The sequence below is a fragment of the Anomaloglossus baeobatrachus genome, chromosome 11 (assembly GCF_048569485.1).
Source record: "Anomaloglossus baeobatrachus isolate aAnoBae1 chromosome 11, aAnoBae1.hap1, whole genome shotgun sequence".
NCBI lineage: Eukaryota > Metazoa > Chordata > Amphibia > Anura > Aromobatidae > Anomaloglossus > Anomaloglossus baeobatrachus.
Genome location: NC_134363.1, coordinates 29,159,735 through 29,175,833, shown reverse-complemented (window position 1 = coordinate 29,175,833; position 16,099 = coordinate 29,159,735). Strand labels below are relative to the sequence as shown.

The window sequence follows — 16,099 nt, the reverse complement described above, 5'->3', positions numbered from 1 at the left end:
CTGTCCCATCATTCATCATCACCCATTAGAAACGCCCGTGAACATCCACTCCCTGAAAGACGATGATGAGTAACATGATGCAAAAACCATGCAAAGGTCTAATTAATATTTTGGTACAGAAAGAAAGAATCATTATCATCAGCCGGGAGATCGCTGCAAACATTTCCATAGTGAAGTGCATCGGCCCTTCCTACAAGAGGGGGAACCAGGAAGAAAAGGTCTCCATAAATTCATCAGAATATCTGAAGAGCTAAAGTCAGAAGGGAAAAGATAAAGGCAAACTCCACTGCACAAAAATTAATGATTTTTATTAATTATTAGGGACTATTACTAATTATTAGGGACACTTATTAATATTACGGACTTTTTTAAGTATTAGCAATTATTATTAAGTAATAGGGATTATTATCAATTAGTAGGGACTCATTATTTATTAGGGATTAATTTTATTAGGGACATTCAATATTTATTGGGGACTATTACTAATTATTAAGACCCTTATTAATATTAGAATTTTTATTAATTTTGAGAAATTGTTATTAATTAGCAGAGACTATTATTAATTAATAGGGACTCATTATTTATTAAGGATTAATATTATTAGTGATTTTTATTATTTATTGTGGACTATTACTAATTATTAGGGACCCTTATTAATATTAGGGAGTTTTTTTGTTTTTTTATTTATTATTAGGAATTATTATTACCAAGCAGAGACTATTATTAATTATTAAGGACTCATTATTTATTAGGGATTAATATTATGGACTTTTATTATTTATTTGGGACTATTACTAATTATTAGGGACTATTATTAATTATAGGAGTCATTATTAATCAGCAGGGACTACTATAAATTAGTAGGGACTTCATATTTATTAGTTATTAATATTATTAGGGACTTTTATCATTTATTGGGTACTAATTCAAATTATTAGGGACCTTTATTAATATTAGGGAGTATAATTCATTATTAGTAATTATTTTTAGTTAGCAGGGACTATTATTAATTAATGGGGACTCATTTATTAGTGATAAATATTATTAGGGACTTTTATTATTAGGGAAATGTAAAATGTATTGGGGACTATTAATAATTATTAGGAACTATTATTAATTATTAGGAACCATTATTAATTAGCGGGGGCTATTATTAATTAGTAAGGATTCCTTATTTATTAGTTATTAATATTATTAGGGACATTCATTAATTGGGGACTATTACTACATACTAAGGACTATTATTATTTATTGGGACTATTACTAGTTATTTGGGTCACTTATTATTAGGGAGTTTATTATTATTTAGCAGGACTATTATTTATTAGTAGGGACTCATTTATTAAGGATTAATGTTATTAGGGAAATGTATTATTTATTGGGGACTATTATTAATTATTAGAGACCATTATTAATTTTCAGGAATCATTATTAATTAGCAGGGACTATTATTAATTAGAACTGACTTTTATAAATCAGTAATGATTTCTTATTTATTAGAGAATAGTAATACTAGGGACTTTTAATATTTATTGGGGACTATTATTGTCAGGAATCAGGTCCTATTATTAATTAGGAGGGACTCATTATTTATTAGGGATTAATACTATTAGGAACTTTTATTATTTAATGAGGACTATTACTAATTATTAGAGACCCTTATTAATATTATGGAGTATTGTTATTATTATTATTATTATTATTATTATTTAGCATGGAGTAGTATTAATTAGTGGTGACTCATTATTTATAAAGGATTAATATTACTAGGGACTTTTATTATTTATTAGGGACTATTACTAATTGTTAGGAACTATTATTAAATATCAGGAATCACTATTAATTATCAAGGAGTATTACTAATGAATAGGGACTCATTATTTGTCAGGGAATAATTGTATTCAATACTTTCATTATTTTTTAGAGACTAGTTATCAGGGAAAAATATGATTTAATAATTATAGGAAATTATTATTATTATTATTATTATTATTATTATTATTATTATTATTATTATTATTAATAATAATTATTATTATTATTATTATTATTATTATTATTATTATTATTATATGGAACTATCATTAATTGGTAGGGACTCACTATCTTTTAGGGACTAATATTATTAGGGACTCTAATACCTATTATGGACTATTTCTGATTATTAGGAACATAACAATAATAATAATAAATCAATAATAATAGTAATAATAATAATAATAATAATAAGAAGAAGAAGAAGAAGAAGAAGATCATCAATAATAATAAAAAATAATACACATATTATTATTATTATTATTATTATTAACAATAATAAAAATAAAATAGTAATCATAATAATAATAAGATTAATATTAAATTACAAATAATAATATCAATAATAATAGCAATAATAATAATAATAAAATAATATCAACAATAATATAAAAAATAATACTATAATCACTGATAATATAATATCACCAATAATAATAGTAATAATAAAATAATCACTGATAATAATAATAATAATAATAATAATAATAATAATATCAATGATAATAATAATATCATCATCACTAATAATAATATCAATTACAATAGTAATAATAATGATAATAATAATAATAATAATAATAATAATATTCATAACCAGATTCATAATCATATCAGTAATAATAAAATATAAATTATAATAATAGTATTGTCAATGGTGATAATAATATAATTAGTAATAATATAAATAATAATAATATGATTACTAATAATAATAATCATAACCATATGCATAACCATATCAATAATAATAAATAATATAAATTATAATAACAGTATCGTCAATGATGATAATACAAATATAATAAATATTAATACTAATAATAATAATATCATCATTATTAATAATATTAATAATAATATATTTAATCATATCATCAATGATGATGAGTCCCTAAAACAGGATAATAATAATAATAATAATAATAATAATAATATAATCAATAATAATATAATCAATAATAATATCATTATCAATGATAATGCTAATAATATTAATATCATCAATGATATTATTATTATTATTATTATTATTATTCTGTCTTAGGGACTCATTATTTATTATTTATATGTTGTTTATTAGAAACTATAGTGAATTTTTATGGACTATTATTCATTTTTAGGGACTATTTTATTAGAGACTATTAGAGACTATTGTAAAATATTATGGACTAATCTGTACTTTAGATCAGTCTGAATTCCCTTTGGATATGTAACAATACCATGGTATCTTGAGTTGTCAGTAGTGACAGATTTACAAAATAGTTGTAACTATGACTGTAGGAAGATTAAAAATTCATGACATATAGAATATTTTCACTTTTTGGGGGGGCACGTGTTGGGTTATGAGTGCAGAGATCACCATTCAGTCAGTGATCCTGCGTATTCCTTACTTCTTTTCTACAGCAACCACCAAGTGTTGTGCCTCAACTAGAAACTGTAACCATCAAAGGGATTTGTCTCATGAACAAAGTTGATTTTAATCAATAGATCTTGGAATAACAATTATTTCCACAATTGGTTGTGATTATAAGAATGTCCTTGTGCTGAGATAATCTTATATATGTGTCCCTGCTGTGTACTGTGTAATGGCTGTGTCTGACCGTACAGGGACATGGTCTGATCATACCACATCTCCTGGGCCGGGGATGAAATTGCATACATACTGCCAAGTTTCTCTTCTTAACCACATTCTCAAAAGTGACCCTTTTTAGAAGTAGGTAATTTGTCAACAGGTCATTTGTGAAGAGGATTTCTAAATCAGACAATCCTTGTTAAACGGAACGTGACATCAGAAAAAGACCTATCGATTCAGTAAAGAATTTGTTTATATGTGTATATCTTAAAAATTTTAACATTTGTATTTTCATTCCGTGTCCTTTTGTCACAAACAGTAACCTTGCAATTGTCATACTAGCCACTATTTTAGATTTTTCATCAGATTCATTATCATCAGAGGCAGGATTACTTTGACAGGTAAAAACTTAAGCCTAATTTGATGGTGTGATATGGGGGGTTGTGTAACATTTTGTGTATGTTCATATTTTAGGACCCTTGATCCATTCATTCTGTGTATTCTTTATCTTGTCTGCAAGTTAATTAACTTAGCTCAGTTACCATTTGCTTTCTTTTTGTTAAACCCCCATTTTTTGACTGTCCATTTGTGTCGCCAGGGGTTAAGGGGATACCCAGAACCGGGCCAAGGGGTTGCTTCTGGAAAGGGGATCACGGTGTCGTGACCCGGTCCGTGCTCCCTGGTTCCACAATAAAAAGGGGGGTTATGTTCGTGACGCCACCCGTGGAATGTGATCAGAGATGACCACCGCTGCTGCAGAACCTCCGGGGTGATGGAAGGCAGCTTGAGATGGGACGGCTCCCCACGGGTAGAGCCTTTTCCCCGGGGCAGTATGTTAGTCTATGGGGGGAGTGCAGGACACGAGCACAATAAACAGGCAGACTCACGGTTTTGCAGTTTCTTTGTCCTTTACTGATGATGGTATTCAGCAGAGTACTGTCCACGGAGTCTGTGAGGGGTTCAGGGTTTCTCCCACCCAGCCGGGCCGTTTTGGCTTCCTTGTCTGCACTGTGTGTCTGTGGCCCTGCTGATGTGTGAACTATGCAGCCGGCTGTGCTCTGCTCTGCTCCTAGGTACCGACCTGACAGGCAACTCGAGTCCTTACTAGTATGTTCCTGAACTCTGCGCTTGTTGCTTGTGTCTGTGGTACAGGTGAAAGATCTGGAATCTTCACTTCTCTGGTGGTAACTGTGCAGTATGTAACCTGCAGTCTCGGATCCAGCATCCGTTCTGTGTGCTCCACTGGGGATGAGCTCTGCAATGCTCTGTCTCACAGGAATGTTCCTTTGTGTAATCTGTCTCCTTTCCTCAGACCCTCAGCTAGGCCTGGAATTGGTCAGTGGATCCTGAGGTGAGCTAAAGCCAGCTTCCAACCTGCAGAGATCCTGTCTCCTCAGTGCTCTGCACTGAACTTCCAAACCGAAACTACTGACCATTTCCTCCTTCCCACCAGAATATACAGGGAAGCAGCTTGGTCTCCCCCTTCTGGCCAGGAGGTCTTGGTGTTGTGTGTGGGGAGTTAACCCTTTGTGTTGTTACTGTGGCAACCCTGGGGTGCCACATTCCCCCTTAGTGAAGAACAGTACTCCGGGACTGTGAAAGAAACAAACAAGTTATGAACAACAAGTGTATATATACAGAGTCTCAAAAGGAAAAAATACAAAAACCTTAAAGCTCAAAAAGAGTCCAAAATGTTCAAGAATATGTAAGTGTTCATACAGTATAGTCTCTGTAGGTACTGGGCTTTTGGTCTTAACGTTGCAATTAAATAAACATTTCAATCAACAAACACTTCTTAAAGGTGTCTCTACTCTGGTCGTAAGTGCAGTAGGCCTCACGGCCCTCGGGCCACCAACAATGTGATCAAGTTGTAACTCTCCGTGCTGCCACCTTACACCACTCTTCTCTCACCTTTTCTGTACACTAAACTGTTACGGTTTTTCATATAAACATTATAACATATTTACATTTTATATGCAATTCCACATTAGTCTTTATATCTTGCTGGTATCTGACCCTGAGTACTACGCTGTGACCTGTGTACTGCTGGTGTACTGGGTGTACTTAGCATAATGGTGTGGGTGGAAGTGTACCTACTTGGTGTTTCTGGTACTTGTGAGGATGGTGGACTGACTGTAGGACTGGCAAGCTCACTGGGACCAGGAATCTGTTCTTCCTCTACGGTTTCAACTTCCAGTTCTTCTTGTCTTGAGACTTCTTGTGGTATGGGTTCTGATGGTGGTTCCACCACTTGAGGGAAGGCGATCATTGGGACTACTACTGCTCCATAGTAATTTGGCCATGTTTTTGGAAAATCTCCTAAGACTGTATGGAATACATCTTCTTCCTTCTTGACAGGTTGTACCTGTACGGGTAAGGTGACTTCTGGTGTCTTCAGGGTTTCAGGACACGGTTTGAGTTGATCTCTTGACACGACAGCTGATGTCCTTCCTTCATCCTTACTGATGAGACACACTTTGGGATTATCTATACTGGATGGTAAGACTGTATATGGGGTGGTTTCCCACTGATTATCCAATTTGTTCGTGCGCCGTTTCCTCTTGAGAACTTGGTCACCAGGTTGCAATGGGGTTGCTACAGCATGCTGGTTGAAGGTTCTCTCCTGTCTTCCCCTAGCTTGTTGGAGACTTTTCTCTACGCACTCTTGTACTTGGCGATACTGCTGCTGACGTAGGGTATCCCAATTGGATTCTTGCACTTCCGCATCTGGCTTCAGAATTCCCATATCTAAATCAATTGGCAGTTTACCGGGCCTTGCACGCATAAGGTAAGCGGGGGTGCAGTTTGTAGAACTCACCGGGACATGATTGTACAAGTCCACCAAGTCTGGCAATTTCTCTGGCCATTGATTTCTTTCTGACTCTGGTAAGGTCTTCAACAGGTCAATCACAATATGGTTCATCTTCTCACATAAGCCATTTGTTGGGGGATGGTATGCTGTTGTGCGGATCTTTTTACAGCCATACATGTTGCAGAATTCTTGGAAGATCTGTGATTCGAAAGCTGGACCTTGATCTGCAAGGACTTGTTCTGGGTAACCATGGGGTCTGCAAAAGTACGTCTGGAATGCTTTAGCTGCTGTTCTAGCTGTAAGGTCTTTCACGGGTACCACCACTAAGAAGCGTGAGTAATGGTCCACGATGGTTAAGGCATAGACATAGCCGGACCGGCTTGGTGACAACTTGACGTGGTCTAATGCGACTAGCTCGAGTGGTTGCTTGGTTACTATGGACTGGAGTGGAGCTCTCTGGTTCTGTTGATCCTTTCTTCTGAGGTTGCATGGTCCGCATTTTCTACACCAATCTTCAATTGATTTTCTCATGCCAACCCAGTAGAATCTCTCTCTTAAGAGCACTTCCAACTTTTTCCAACCAAAATGACCAGCACCGTCGTGGTAAGCTTCCAGAACCATCTTGACGTCTCTCTTGGGCACGATGATCTGCCAGACCAACTCATGTGTTTTTGGATTGGTGTGCCTTCTACAGAGCTTCCCTTGGTACAGGAACAATTTACCTCTCTCCTTCCAGAGATGTTGCGTCTCAGCTGGGGCATTCTGATTAGGGTAAGCACCTTGTTGTGTAAGCAGTTCTTTCACTAGCTTCACAGCTGGATCACTGTCTTGTGTCTCAGCCCATCCGTGGTGTGCTAATGGGTTGAGAGTTGCCTGCTGTTGTTTTTGGTAGACACTCGGTTGATACTGTCCAACCTTAGGACGGTGAAAGGCCGGCAGCTCAATTTCTTCCAGTCCCTCCGTTTCCTCTTCCACGTCCCCCGAGTGTGGCATCCGGGATAAGGCATCTGCATTCCCATTCTTGTGGCCTGCCCTGTACTTGATGACAAAGTTGTAGTTTGACAGTCGGGCTATCCATCGCTGTTCCAGCGCACCTAGTTTTGCAGAGTCCAGGTGGGTCAACGGATTGTTGTCAGTAAAGATGGTAAATTCTGCAGCTGCCAGGTAGTGTTTGAAACGCTCTGTTACAGCCCAAACTACTGCCAGTAGTTCTAACTTGAAGGAGCTGTAATTCTCTGGGTTTCTTTCTGTAGGCCGGAGCTTCCTGCTTGCAAAGGCAATAACTTTCTCCTTGCCTTCCTGCTTTTGAGACAATACTGCTCCCAGTCCTACGTTGCTGGCATCGGTGTACAAAATGAAGGGTTGATGGTAATCTGGATATGCCAGGATCTCTTCTCCTGTCAGTGCCCACTTCAACTTCTTAAAGGACTCTTCTCTCTCATCACTCCACTGGAAAGGAGGATTTCGGGCTGCAGACTTCTTTGACTGTCCTACCAGGATGTCTTGTAGGGGAGCTGCTAGCTTCGTGAACCCTTTTATAAATCTTCTATAGTAGCCCACCAGTCCCAGGAATTGCCTCACCTCTTTCACGCTGGTGGGTCTCGGCCAATCTCTGATCACGGTAACTTTTTCAGGATCTGGTGCTACCCCTTCTGAGCTCACGACATGTCCCAGGTACTGTACCCTTGGCTTTAGAAGGTGACACTTGGATGGCTTGATTTTCATGCCGTATCCGGATAAGGCTTCAAACACTTCCGCCAGGTCTTGTAGATGCTGTTCATAGGTCTTGGAGTAGACTATGACGTCATCCAGGTACAGGAGGACAGTTTCAAAGTTCTTATGTCCTAGGCAGCACTCCATCATTCGCTGGAAGGTACCAGGCGCGTTGCAGAGTCCAAACGGCATACAATTGAACTCACAGAGGCCCATCGGCGTGGTGAACGCTGTCTTCTCCTTATCAGCCTCTGCCACAGGAACTTGCCAATACCCACTAGTCAGATCTAGGGTGGAAAAGTAAGTAGCGGATTTTAATGCAGCCAATGACTCTTCTATCCTAGGTAATGGGTATGCATCCTTGTGTGTAATGCGGTTGATCTGTCGGTAGTCTACACACATCCTCATGGTCCCATCTTTTTTCTTAACTAGCACTAGTGGGGCTGCCCAGGGGCTACAACTGTCTCTTATTACCCCTGCTTCTTTCATTTCTTTGAGCATGTCTTTGGCGCATTGGTAGTGAGCCGGTGGTACTGGTCTATACCTCTCCTTTATGGGTGGATGGTTACCTGTGGGTATAGTGTGCTCTACCCCTTTGATCTGCCCAAAGTCTAATGGGTGTTTGCTGAATATTTGTTCATATTCTTTCACTACCCTGTATACTCCATGCTTTTGATGGGAGGGTGTAGAATCGGTGCCTACATGTAGCTTTTGGCACCAATCCTCCAGCTTTCCCTCTGAGCCATTGTCTTCCGCCTGACTTGATGGCTTCAAGGGCTCAACGGTGGTGATGGCGTTGTTATCAACCGTATATAGCTTAGCCATGGTAGCATACTTTGGTAGGGTGACCTCATCTTCCCCACAATTTAGAAGGCGTATTGGCACTCTCCCCCTGTGTACCTCAACTATTCCTCTGGCCGTCAGTACAGTGGGCCTACTGTCTGAGTACACGGGTTCTACCAGGGCCTGATAGTCTCGCCCTCTGATGCCTATTGCGGCTCTACACCAGACCAGCATTTCAGTTTTGGGAGGAATTACAATGGGTATTGGGTCACTTACCCTTGCACTGCCAATTTCACCTCCTGACATTTCTACCTGCTGCTTCAGCATCAAGGCTTTAATTTCCTTCTGCAGGAGTCTCTGTTGCCCAGGTTTGGCAGTCTCGACGATCTGCTGCAAGACAGTAATTACCTCTGCAAAACAATTTTCAATTACATTCATTCCTAGCAGCATAGTTGGTTCACGTTCTCGTCGGTCAACATCAACAATGATAATACCCTGATTCTGCAATTCTACTCTCCCAATCTTAATGGTCATTTCTCTGAAACCAACCTGTGGTACTAATTCACCATTGCTAGCCCATATATTCAATGCAACATTAGATGGACAACTGCTAACGTCTGAATCAGCCCAGTACCTCTTATAAAGGACATGCGGAATTGATGTTATTTGGGAACCAGTGTCCAGCAAGGCGTTGAGCGGAATGCCATCCAGCACGATGGGGATGACTGGACGTCCCCCCACATACTTGTCGTGCCAGGGTGAAGGACCTTGAGAGTTCATTCCTGAGGAGCGGCCCGCCTCCCCAGGGGATCCCCATTTAAAGCACATTCACGGGCAAAGTGACCTGGCTCCTTGCAACGGCGGCAAATGGGCTGTCCATCTGGCTGGTAGCGGTCGCTGGGTCGTCCTCTCGTCGCTTGGTATCTCCTAGGCCTCATCCACGGGACATCCTCCTTGCTGGTCGCCAGCTCAATCTTGGGTGCAGACTTGGATCCACGCAGCTCCTGGACGATTCTAGCTATGGAAGCAACAGTGTCTGTAAGGGCTTCAAGCTTTTGATGTAGAGCCTCATTAGTGATCGGCTCCAGGTGGTTAGCAGCAGCCGCTGACATGGCCGATGTCACCGGCACTACTGGCTGCTGGGGTGCCACTGTAAGGTGTTGAACAGAGTCTATATCCTGCGGCTCCTCCACCTGCTGGAGGCGGATGGCTCTATCCTTTAGCTGGGCAAATGTTAGTCCTGGATCCTGGATCACCATCATGCTCAGTTGTCCCCGGTGGGAAGGGGATGAGAGTCCATCCAGGAATTGGTCTATCAGCAGCTTATCTGCTCCAGGGGCTAAGGCAGGTTCTGCTAATTTAAGTGCTCTGAGCGCCTCCTGTAAGTTTAAGGCAAAGTCTCTTGCGCTCTCTCTAGGTTTTTGCTTGCATCCAAAGAACCTCATTTTAGCCCGGCTGCCAGCAGTGGATTCAAAAGCTGCTTTTAGTCCAGCTATTATATGCTCTACAGTGTCTTTTGCATCGTCCGGCCAGGATGTAGCCTCCCGCTGGGCATTGCCGGTTAACTGTCCCATAAGCATACCAACACGCTGAGCTTCTGTCAGGGGGTACATGCTGTAGTAGATTTTTAGCTTTCCGATAAAGTCATTAAGTGTGTTGGGCTCACCTGAGTACTGCGGCAGCCACACTGCACCCGGGGTGTACGGCATCAGGAACGGCATGATAGGTGCCGCTGCACCTCCGGGTACAACAGCGTCTCCCTGCTGCGACATCTTTGCGCCCCCTTAGTTAATTTCACCAGTCTTCTTGACAGCAAGCCTGGGACACTTTTCTGCGTTTTCGTTCAGGTCGCAGCACCGAGCGCACCTCCTCTGCAAGCGGTGGGCGGAGTCTTAGTTTAGGCGCGCTGTTCTCCCGCGCGTAGCAGCTAGTGGCGCGATTAAAGATGGCGCCTGGAAAATGTTACCAATGATGTTTTTGGATTTTTCCAGGTATCTTTGCAAAGTTTAAAGTCCGTTCTTTGTTGCAACAATTCACAGTGCAAGTCTTTTATGCGATGCAATAAGTCTTTACAGGCACACGTCACCCGGGTTGCAGCCGGGTCCAGTCCGCATCCTGTTCGTGACGCCAAAGTTGTGTCGCCAGGGGTTAAGGGGATACCCAGAACCGGGCCAAGGGGTTGCTTCTGGAAAGGGGATCACGGTGTCGTGACCCGGTCCGTGCTCCCTGGTTCCACAATAAAAAGGGGGGTTATGTTCGTGACGCCACCCGTGGAATGTGATCAGAGATGACCACCGCTGCTGCAGAACCTCCGGGGTGATGGAAGGCAGCTTGAGATGGGACGGCTCCCCACGGGTAGAGCCTTTTCCCCGGGGCAGTATGTTAGTCTATGGGGGGAGTGCAGGACACGAGCACAATAAACAGGCAGACTCACGGTTTTGCAGTTTCTTTGTCCTTTACTGATGATGGTATTCAGCAGAGTACTGTCCACGGAGTCTGTGAGGGGTTCAGGGTTTCTCCCACCCAGCCGGGCCGTTTTGGCTTCCTTGTCTGCACTGTGTGTCTGTGGCCCTGCTGATGTGTGAACTATGCAGCCGGCTGTGCTCTGCTCTGCTCCTAGGTACCGACCTGACAGGCAACTCGAGTCCTTACTAGTATGTTCCTGAACTCTGCGCTTGCTGCTTGTGTCTGTGGTACAGGTGAAAGATCTGGAATCTTCACTTCTCTGGTGGTAACTGTGCAGTATGTAACTTGCAGTCTCGGATCCAGCATCCGTTCTGTGTGCTCCACTGGGGATGAGCTCTGCAATGCTCTGTCTCACAGGAATGTTCCTTTGTGTAATCTGTCTCCTTTCCTCAGACCCTCAGCTAGGCCTGGAATTGGTCAGTGGATCCTGAGGTGAGCTAAAGCCAGCTTCCAACCTGCAGAGATCCTGTCTCCTCAGTGCTCTGCACTGAACTTCCAAACCGAAACTACTGACCATTTCCTCCTTCCCACCAGAATATACAGGGAAGCAGCTTGGTCTCCCCCTTCTGGCCAGGAGGTCTTGGTGTTGTGTGTGGGGAGTTAACCCTTTGTGTTGTTACTGTGGCAACCCTGGGGTGCCACACATTGTTTACTCCCAGCTCTCCAAATACTGGGACTCACCCACCTACAGTGTTTCTATCCCTAGGTCTGGAGGAGGGGTACCTGGAATCCAACCAAACTCTCTGCTTAGCTAGGGGTTTATTCAGTCTGTCTGAGAACTTCAAGAGGGAAGCAGGAAGAGTCATCCTCTGGGGGAGAAGCTGCGGCTACAGGCAGCACCCCAGAGAGCCATTGAGAAACTTCGATTTACCTTGGAAAAGGACTGCTGAGGAATGTGACTGATCCCCGGTACATTTATCCCATTACTGGACTACTTTACCCTCTGTGTCATGGATTATTTGATGGACCTTCTGACTTGCTTGCAATAAATGTTCTTTGGATTGTACAGCCATCTCTCGCTCTGCTGATTGTGTGATATGGGAGAAGGACCCCGTGACAACTGGTGGCAGCAGTGGGATCAACATAGTATAGCCCAATGGAGATCAACCAACAGAGTGAGTACAGAAACTGGACCGCATCCAGTCTAAAGGACAGAGCCAAGGATCTGGGCCTGAGCTACCAGGCACTAACTAAAGAGGCCTTAATTGATCTACTGGTGGGTGGAAGCCAGTCCACCTCCTCACAGATATCTAACGGACAAGAGCTAGAGACGGGGATCCCTGCCCCAAAAAGCCAGTGGTTAGTAAGGTTTGAAGAAGAGATTGCAGCTCTGGGCCCAGGTGTATCTCAGAAATATAAGGAGGAGGTTGCTCGCCGAGCACAGAGGAGACAAGAAGCAATGGTGTCCTGCAGATGGAGTAATGTGAGTTGGAGTGTAAACCCAGCGATCCGGGAGCATGTACGAGTTACCCAAGCAGACTTCAAACCATTTGATGAGGCTTCCGGAGATGTTGAGGGGTTCTTCAAGGACTTTGAGCAGCAGTGTGTCATGATGAACGTTCCCCACTCTGGCTGGATGCGTTCATTAGTGGGCTCCTGAACGGAAGCCTGGCGGAGGCTTATCCCACCATTAACTCACAGCAGAACCAGGATTACAACATTGTAAAGCGGACTATCCTGGAATACCATGCCATCACCCCAGACTCACATAGGCCACAGTTCTGAGACCTAACATGCACCACAGGGGGATTGTTTAGGATGTATGCCCATAGGATGTCCCAGGCATGTCGGAGATGGCTGGAAGCAGAAGACGTCTTCACTGTGGAAGGCGTTATACAGGTATTTCTTATAGAACAATTTAGTTCTAAGTATCCCTCAGAAATACAGGAGTGGGTCAGAGAGCGCACACGGTGCATCTTGGATAGAGCTGCTGCCCTGGCTGATGGGGAACTTACTATCCGACCACAAGGAGGAGGCTTCTGGACAATAAGCCACAGCCTGCTCATGCGCCCCAGACCCCTCCGGTTATATCTTCCCCTCCAACCAGCCTCAGGCCAATGACAACCATGGCTCACAATCCTGGGCCCCAATAGTTCCGACCACACCCATTACTGGACTACTTTACCCTCTGTGTCATGAATTATTTGATGGACCTTCTGACTTGCTTGGAATAAATGTTTTTTGGATTGTTCAATCATCCTTCGCTCTGTTGATTGTGTGATATCGGAGAAGGACCCCGTGACACTCGATGATATCAAGATGACCCTGATCCTACCTTCCTTTACAATGACCTCTGCACACTCTCATTAGATACCTCGAAGGTAGGGTCGGAATCAGTCTATTGCTACTAATGTACATGTGCAGGAAGTAGGAAAAAAATCCAAGATTCTTAATTTTTAATTAAATTTGTGACACAAAAAAAATAGCTAAAAAAGTTTTAAAAAAATACATTTAAAACAAAAATTTGAGTCATGGTTGGATGACACATTCCATATAAGAAGATGGAGGTTGAGGTTCTTCAACGTGTTGATCCTGACCTTTAAGAGTGGCGCTATCAAATGGTCAGCAGATAGCAGTGCGCTGTATTGTGTTATGGTTTGGTATCATATATTATTACACATTTACCATAACAGAAACCAGTGCATTATCATTTATTGCCTTGTGACCAGTGATTCATTTTGCTTCCAGGCAAAACCTACTGGATTTTCTACCTTCTGCTGAACTGGATACGACCGGCGAAAATCTGTGATTGTGTTCTGCTTTGTGCCAAATTGGGAGAGGCAGCAAATCTGTGATTTCTGAAGAAGGAAAGGTATAAGAACAAGTAGAGTAAGTGACTTTCTTTGGATTTGGATTCCCCTTGCATATTTTGGGATTCCAACTCTAGACCCAAGCATACCTACAGAGCTAACCACTGAGCCCCCATTATAACATTTACGTATGATTTTATTGCTCAAAGCAGTGAAATTATCAGTCTCCTTCCCTCTTGCCAGCTGCCAGAGGGGGAAGGAGATTGATTTTGTCTAGACTCCGCCTCCAGCAGTACCAATGGGAACACATGAAAGCAAAAAGTGATGAAAAGGGGTATAAAAAGTGTTTCTAAAAAAAATTGCACAACTTTGGCATAAAAATGATGCATGGCAAAATGCTAATAATGAGCCATACAGCAGAGTGAGCTAAATATTACCGGGCCAAATGTTTTTGCAGTAATTTCTGTGGTGTGGTGTTCTGGGTGTCATGGTGGCATCAGACTCTGTTCACACTGGGGAGTCTGACCAGCTGCCTGGTATTCTTTAGTTGCACAGCCTACCATGGGCGTCGGCTGTTTCTGGCTTCACTGCTCTCCAGCACAGCAGGAGTTAATTTCTGCTGGCCTGTGATCAGCTGCTGGGAGCTCAGGCTGCTGATCACCATCTCCAGCCTTTATAAGGTTTTTGATTCTGGGGCTGAGTGCCGGATATAGCTTTACTTTCTGGTTCCTGGAGTTATCCTGTGTATGGTGATCTTCAAGTTGCATTTCAGCGTGGTATGTAAGTTCTCCAGTCTGGTTATTCTTTCTTACCCCTTTTTGCGTTTCTTCCCAGTTCACATACTGCCCCTCCTTTGTGCTTGAGTGCAGTGTCCATGAGTTTTTGTTTACCCTTGTCTGTGATTATTTGTGGGGTTTTGGTCACAGGGAGGGGGGAAGTAGTATTAGGGCATGGAAAGGAGAAAGGGTAATGTTGGAGGCTCCAACCTGGCTACTATCAAGTCTACCCTCGAGATAAGTGACAGTGCAGGAGCTCCAGTGTTAGGGTCAGCCTAGGAGACCCTGTTCCATCCGTACACCCCATGACAATTTCACTACGGAGCACCATAGTCATCATTTCAGGCCAAAGGTCAGGCAACAGTTGAGCCTTGGGCTATGTGCCAACAGTGCTTTTTTTTCAGCACAAAAAAAGCTGATTTTTTTGTGCTTCTTTTCATGCTTTCATACTTATTTCTTTCTTCTTTTCATGCTTTTTTCATGCTTCTTTTCATGCTTTCATCATGCTTCTTTTCATGCTTCTTTTCATGATTTCATGCTTTTTTACTTCCTTCTTTTCTTGCTTCTTTTCATGATTTTTTTCATGCTTCTTTTCATGCTTCTTTTCTTGCTTCTTTTCATGCTTCTTTTCTTGCTTCTTTTCATGCTTTCATGCTTTTTTTCATGCTTCTTTTCTTGCTTCTTTTCATGCTTTCATGCTTTTTTCTTGCTTCTTTTCATGCTTTTTTTTGCTCCTTTTCATGCTTTTTTCATGCTTCTTTTCATGCTTCTTTTCATGCTTTCATGCTTTTTTCTTGCTTCTTTTCAAGCTTTTTTTTTGCTTCTTTTCATGCTTCTTTTCATGCTTTCATGCTTTTTTTCAATCTTCTTTTCATGCTTTTTTTTCTTGCTTGTTTTCATGCTTCTTTTTACACTTCTTTTCATGCTTCTTCTTGTGTATTGAGATAGGGGAAAAAAGCAGATAACAAAGTAACATTCATGTTGGTAATTTAAGAACATTTTAGTCCATCTTCAGACCCCGCCCCAATCCGACATGGAACCCCCATGCATGGATGGGTAACGCTTTGAGTATAAACCACCCTTTTGACCAGGATCATTCAGGATGGACGGTTTGAGCAAATTCGAGACACTTGATACATGTGCTTTAGCGAGAGAAGTCGGACCCCTTGCCAGGACCGGCACCGCCCTC

At 41.9% G+C, this 16,099-nt stretch overlaps 1 protein-coding gene across 1 annotated transcript in view; it reads left to right on the top strand.

Annotated features, from left to right (window-relative positions):
- The first annotated feature begins 159 nt into the window (after nucleotides 1–159).
- The window catches only part of LOC142257220 (interferon-inducible GTPase 5-like), an 84,455-nt gene continuing 68,515 nt past the window's right edge, over nucleotides 160–16,099 (top strand). Inside the window, exon 1 of the mRNA XM_075329368.1 lies at nucleotides 160–218. The gene's annotated coding sequence lies outside the window, so the exon portion shown is untranslated. The remainder of the gene's footprint in view (nucleotides 219–16,099) is intronic.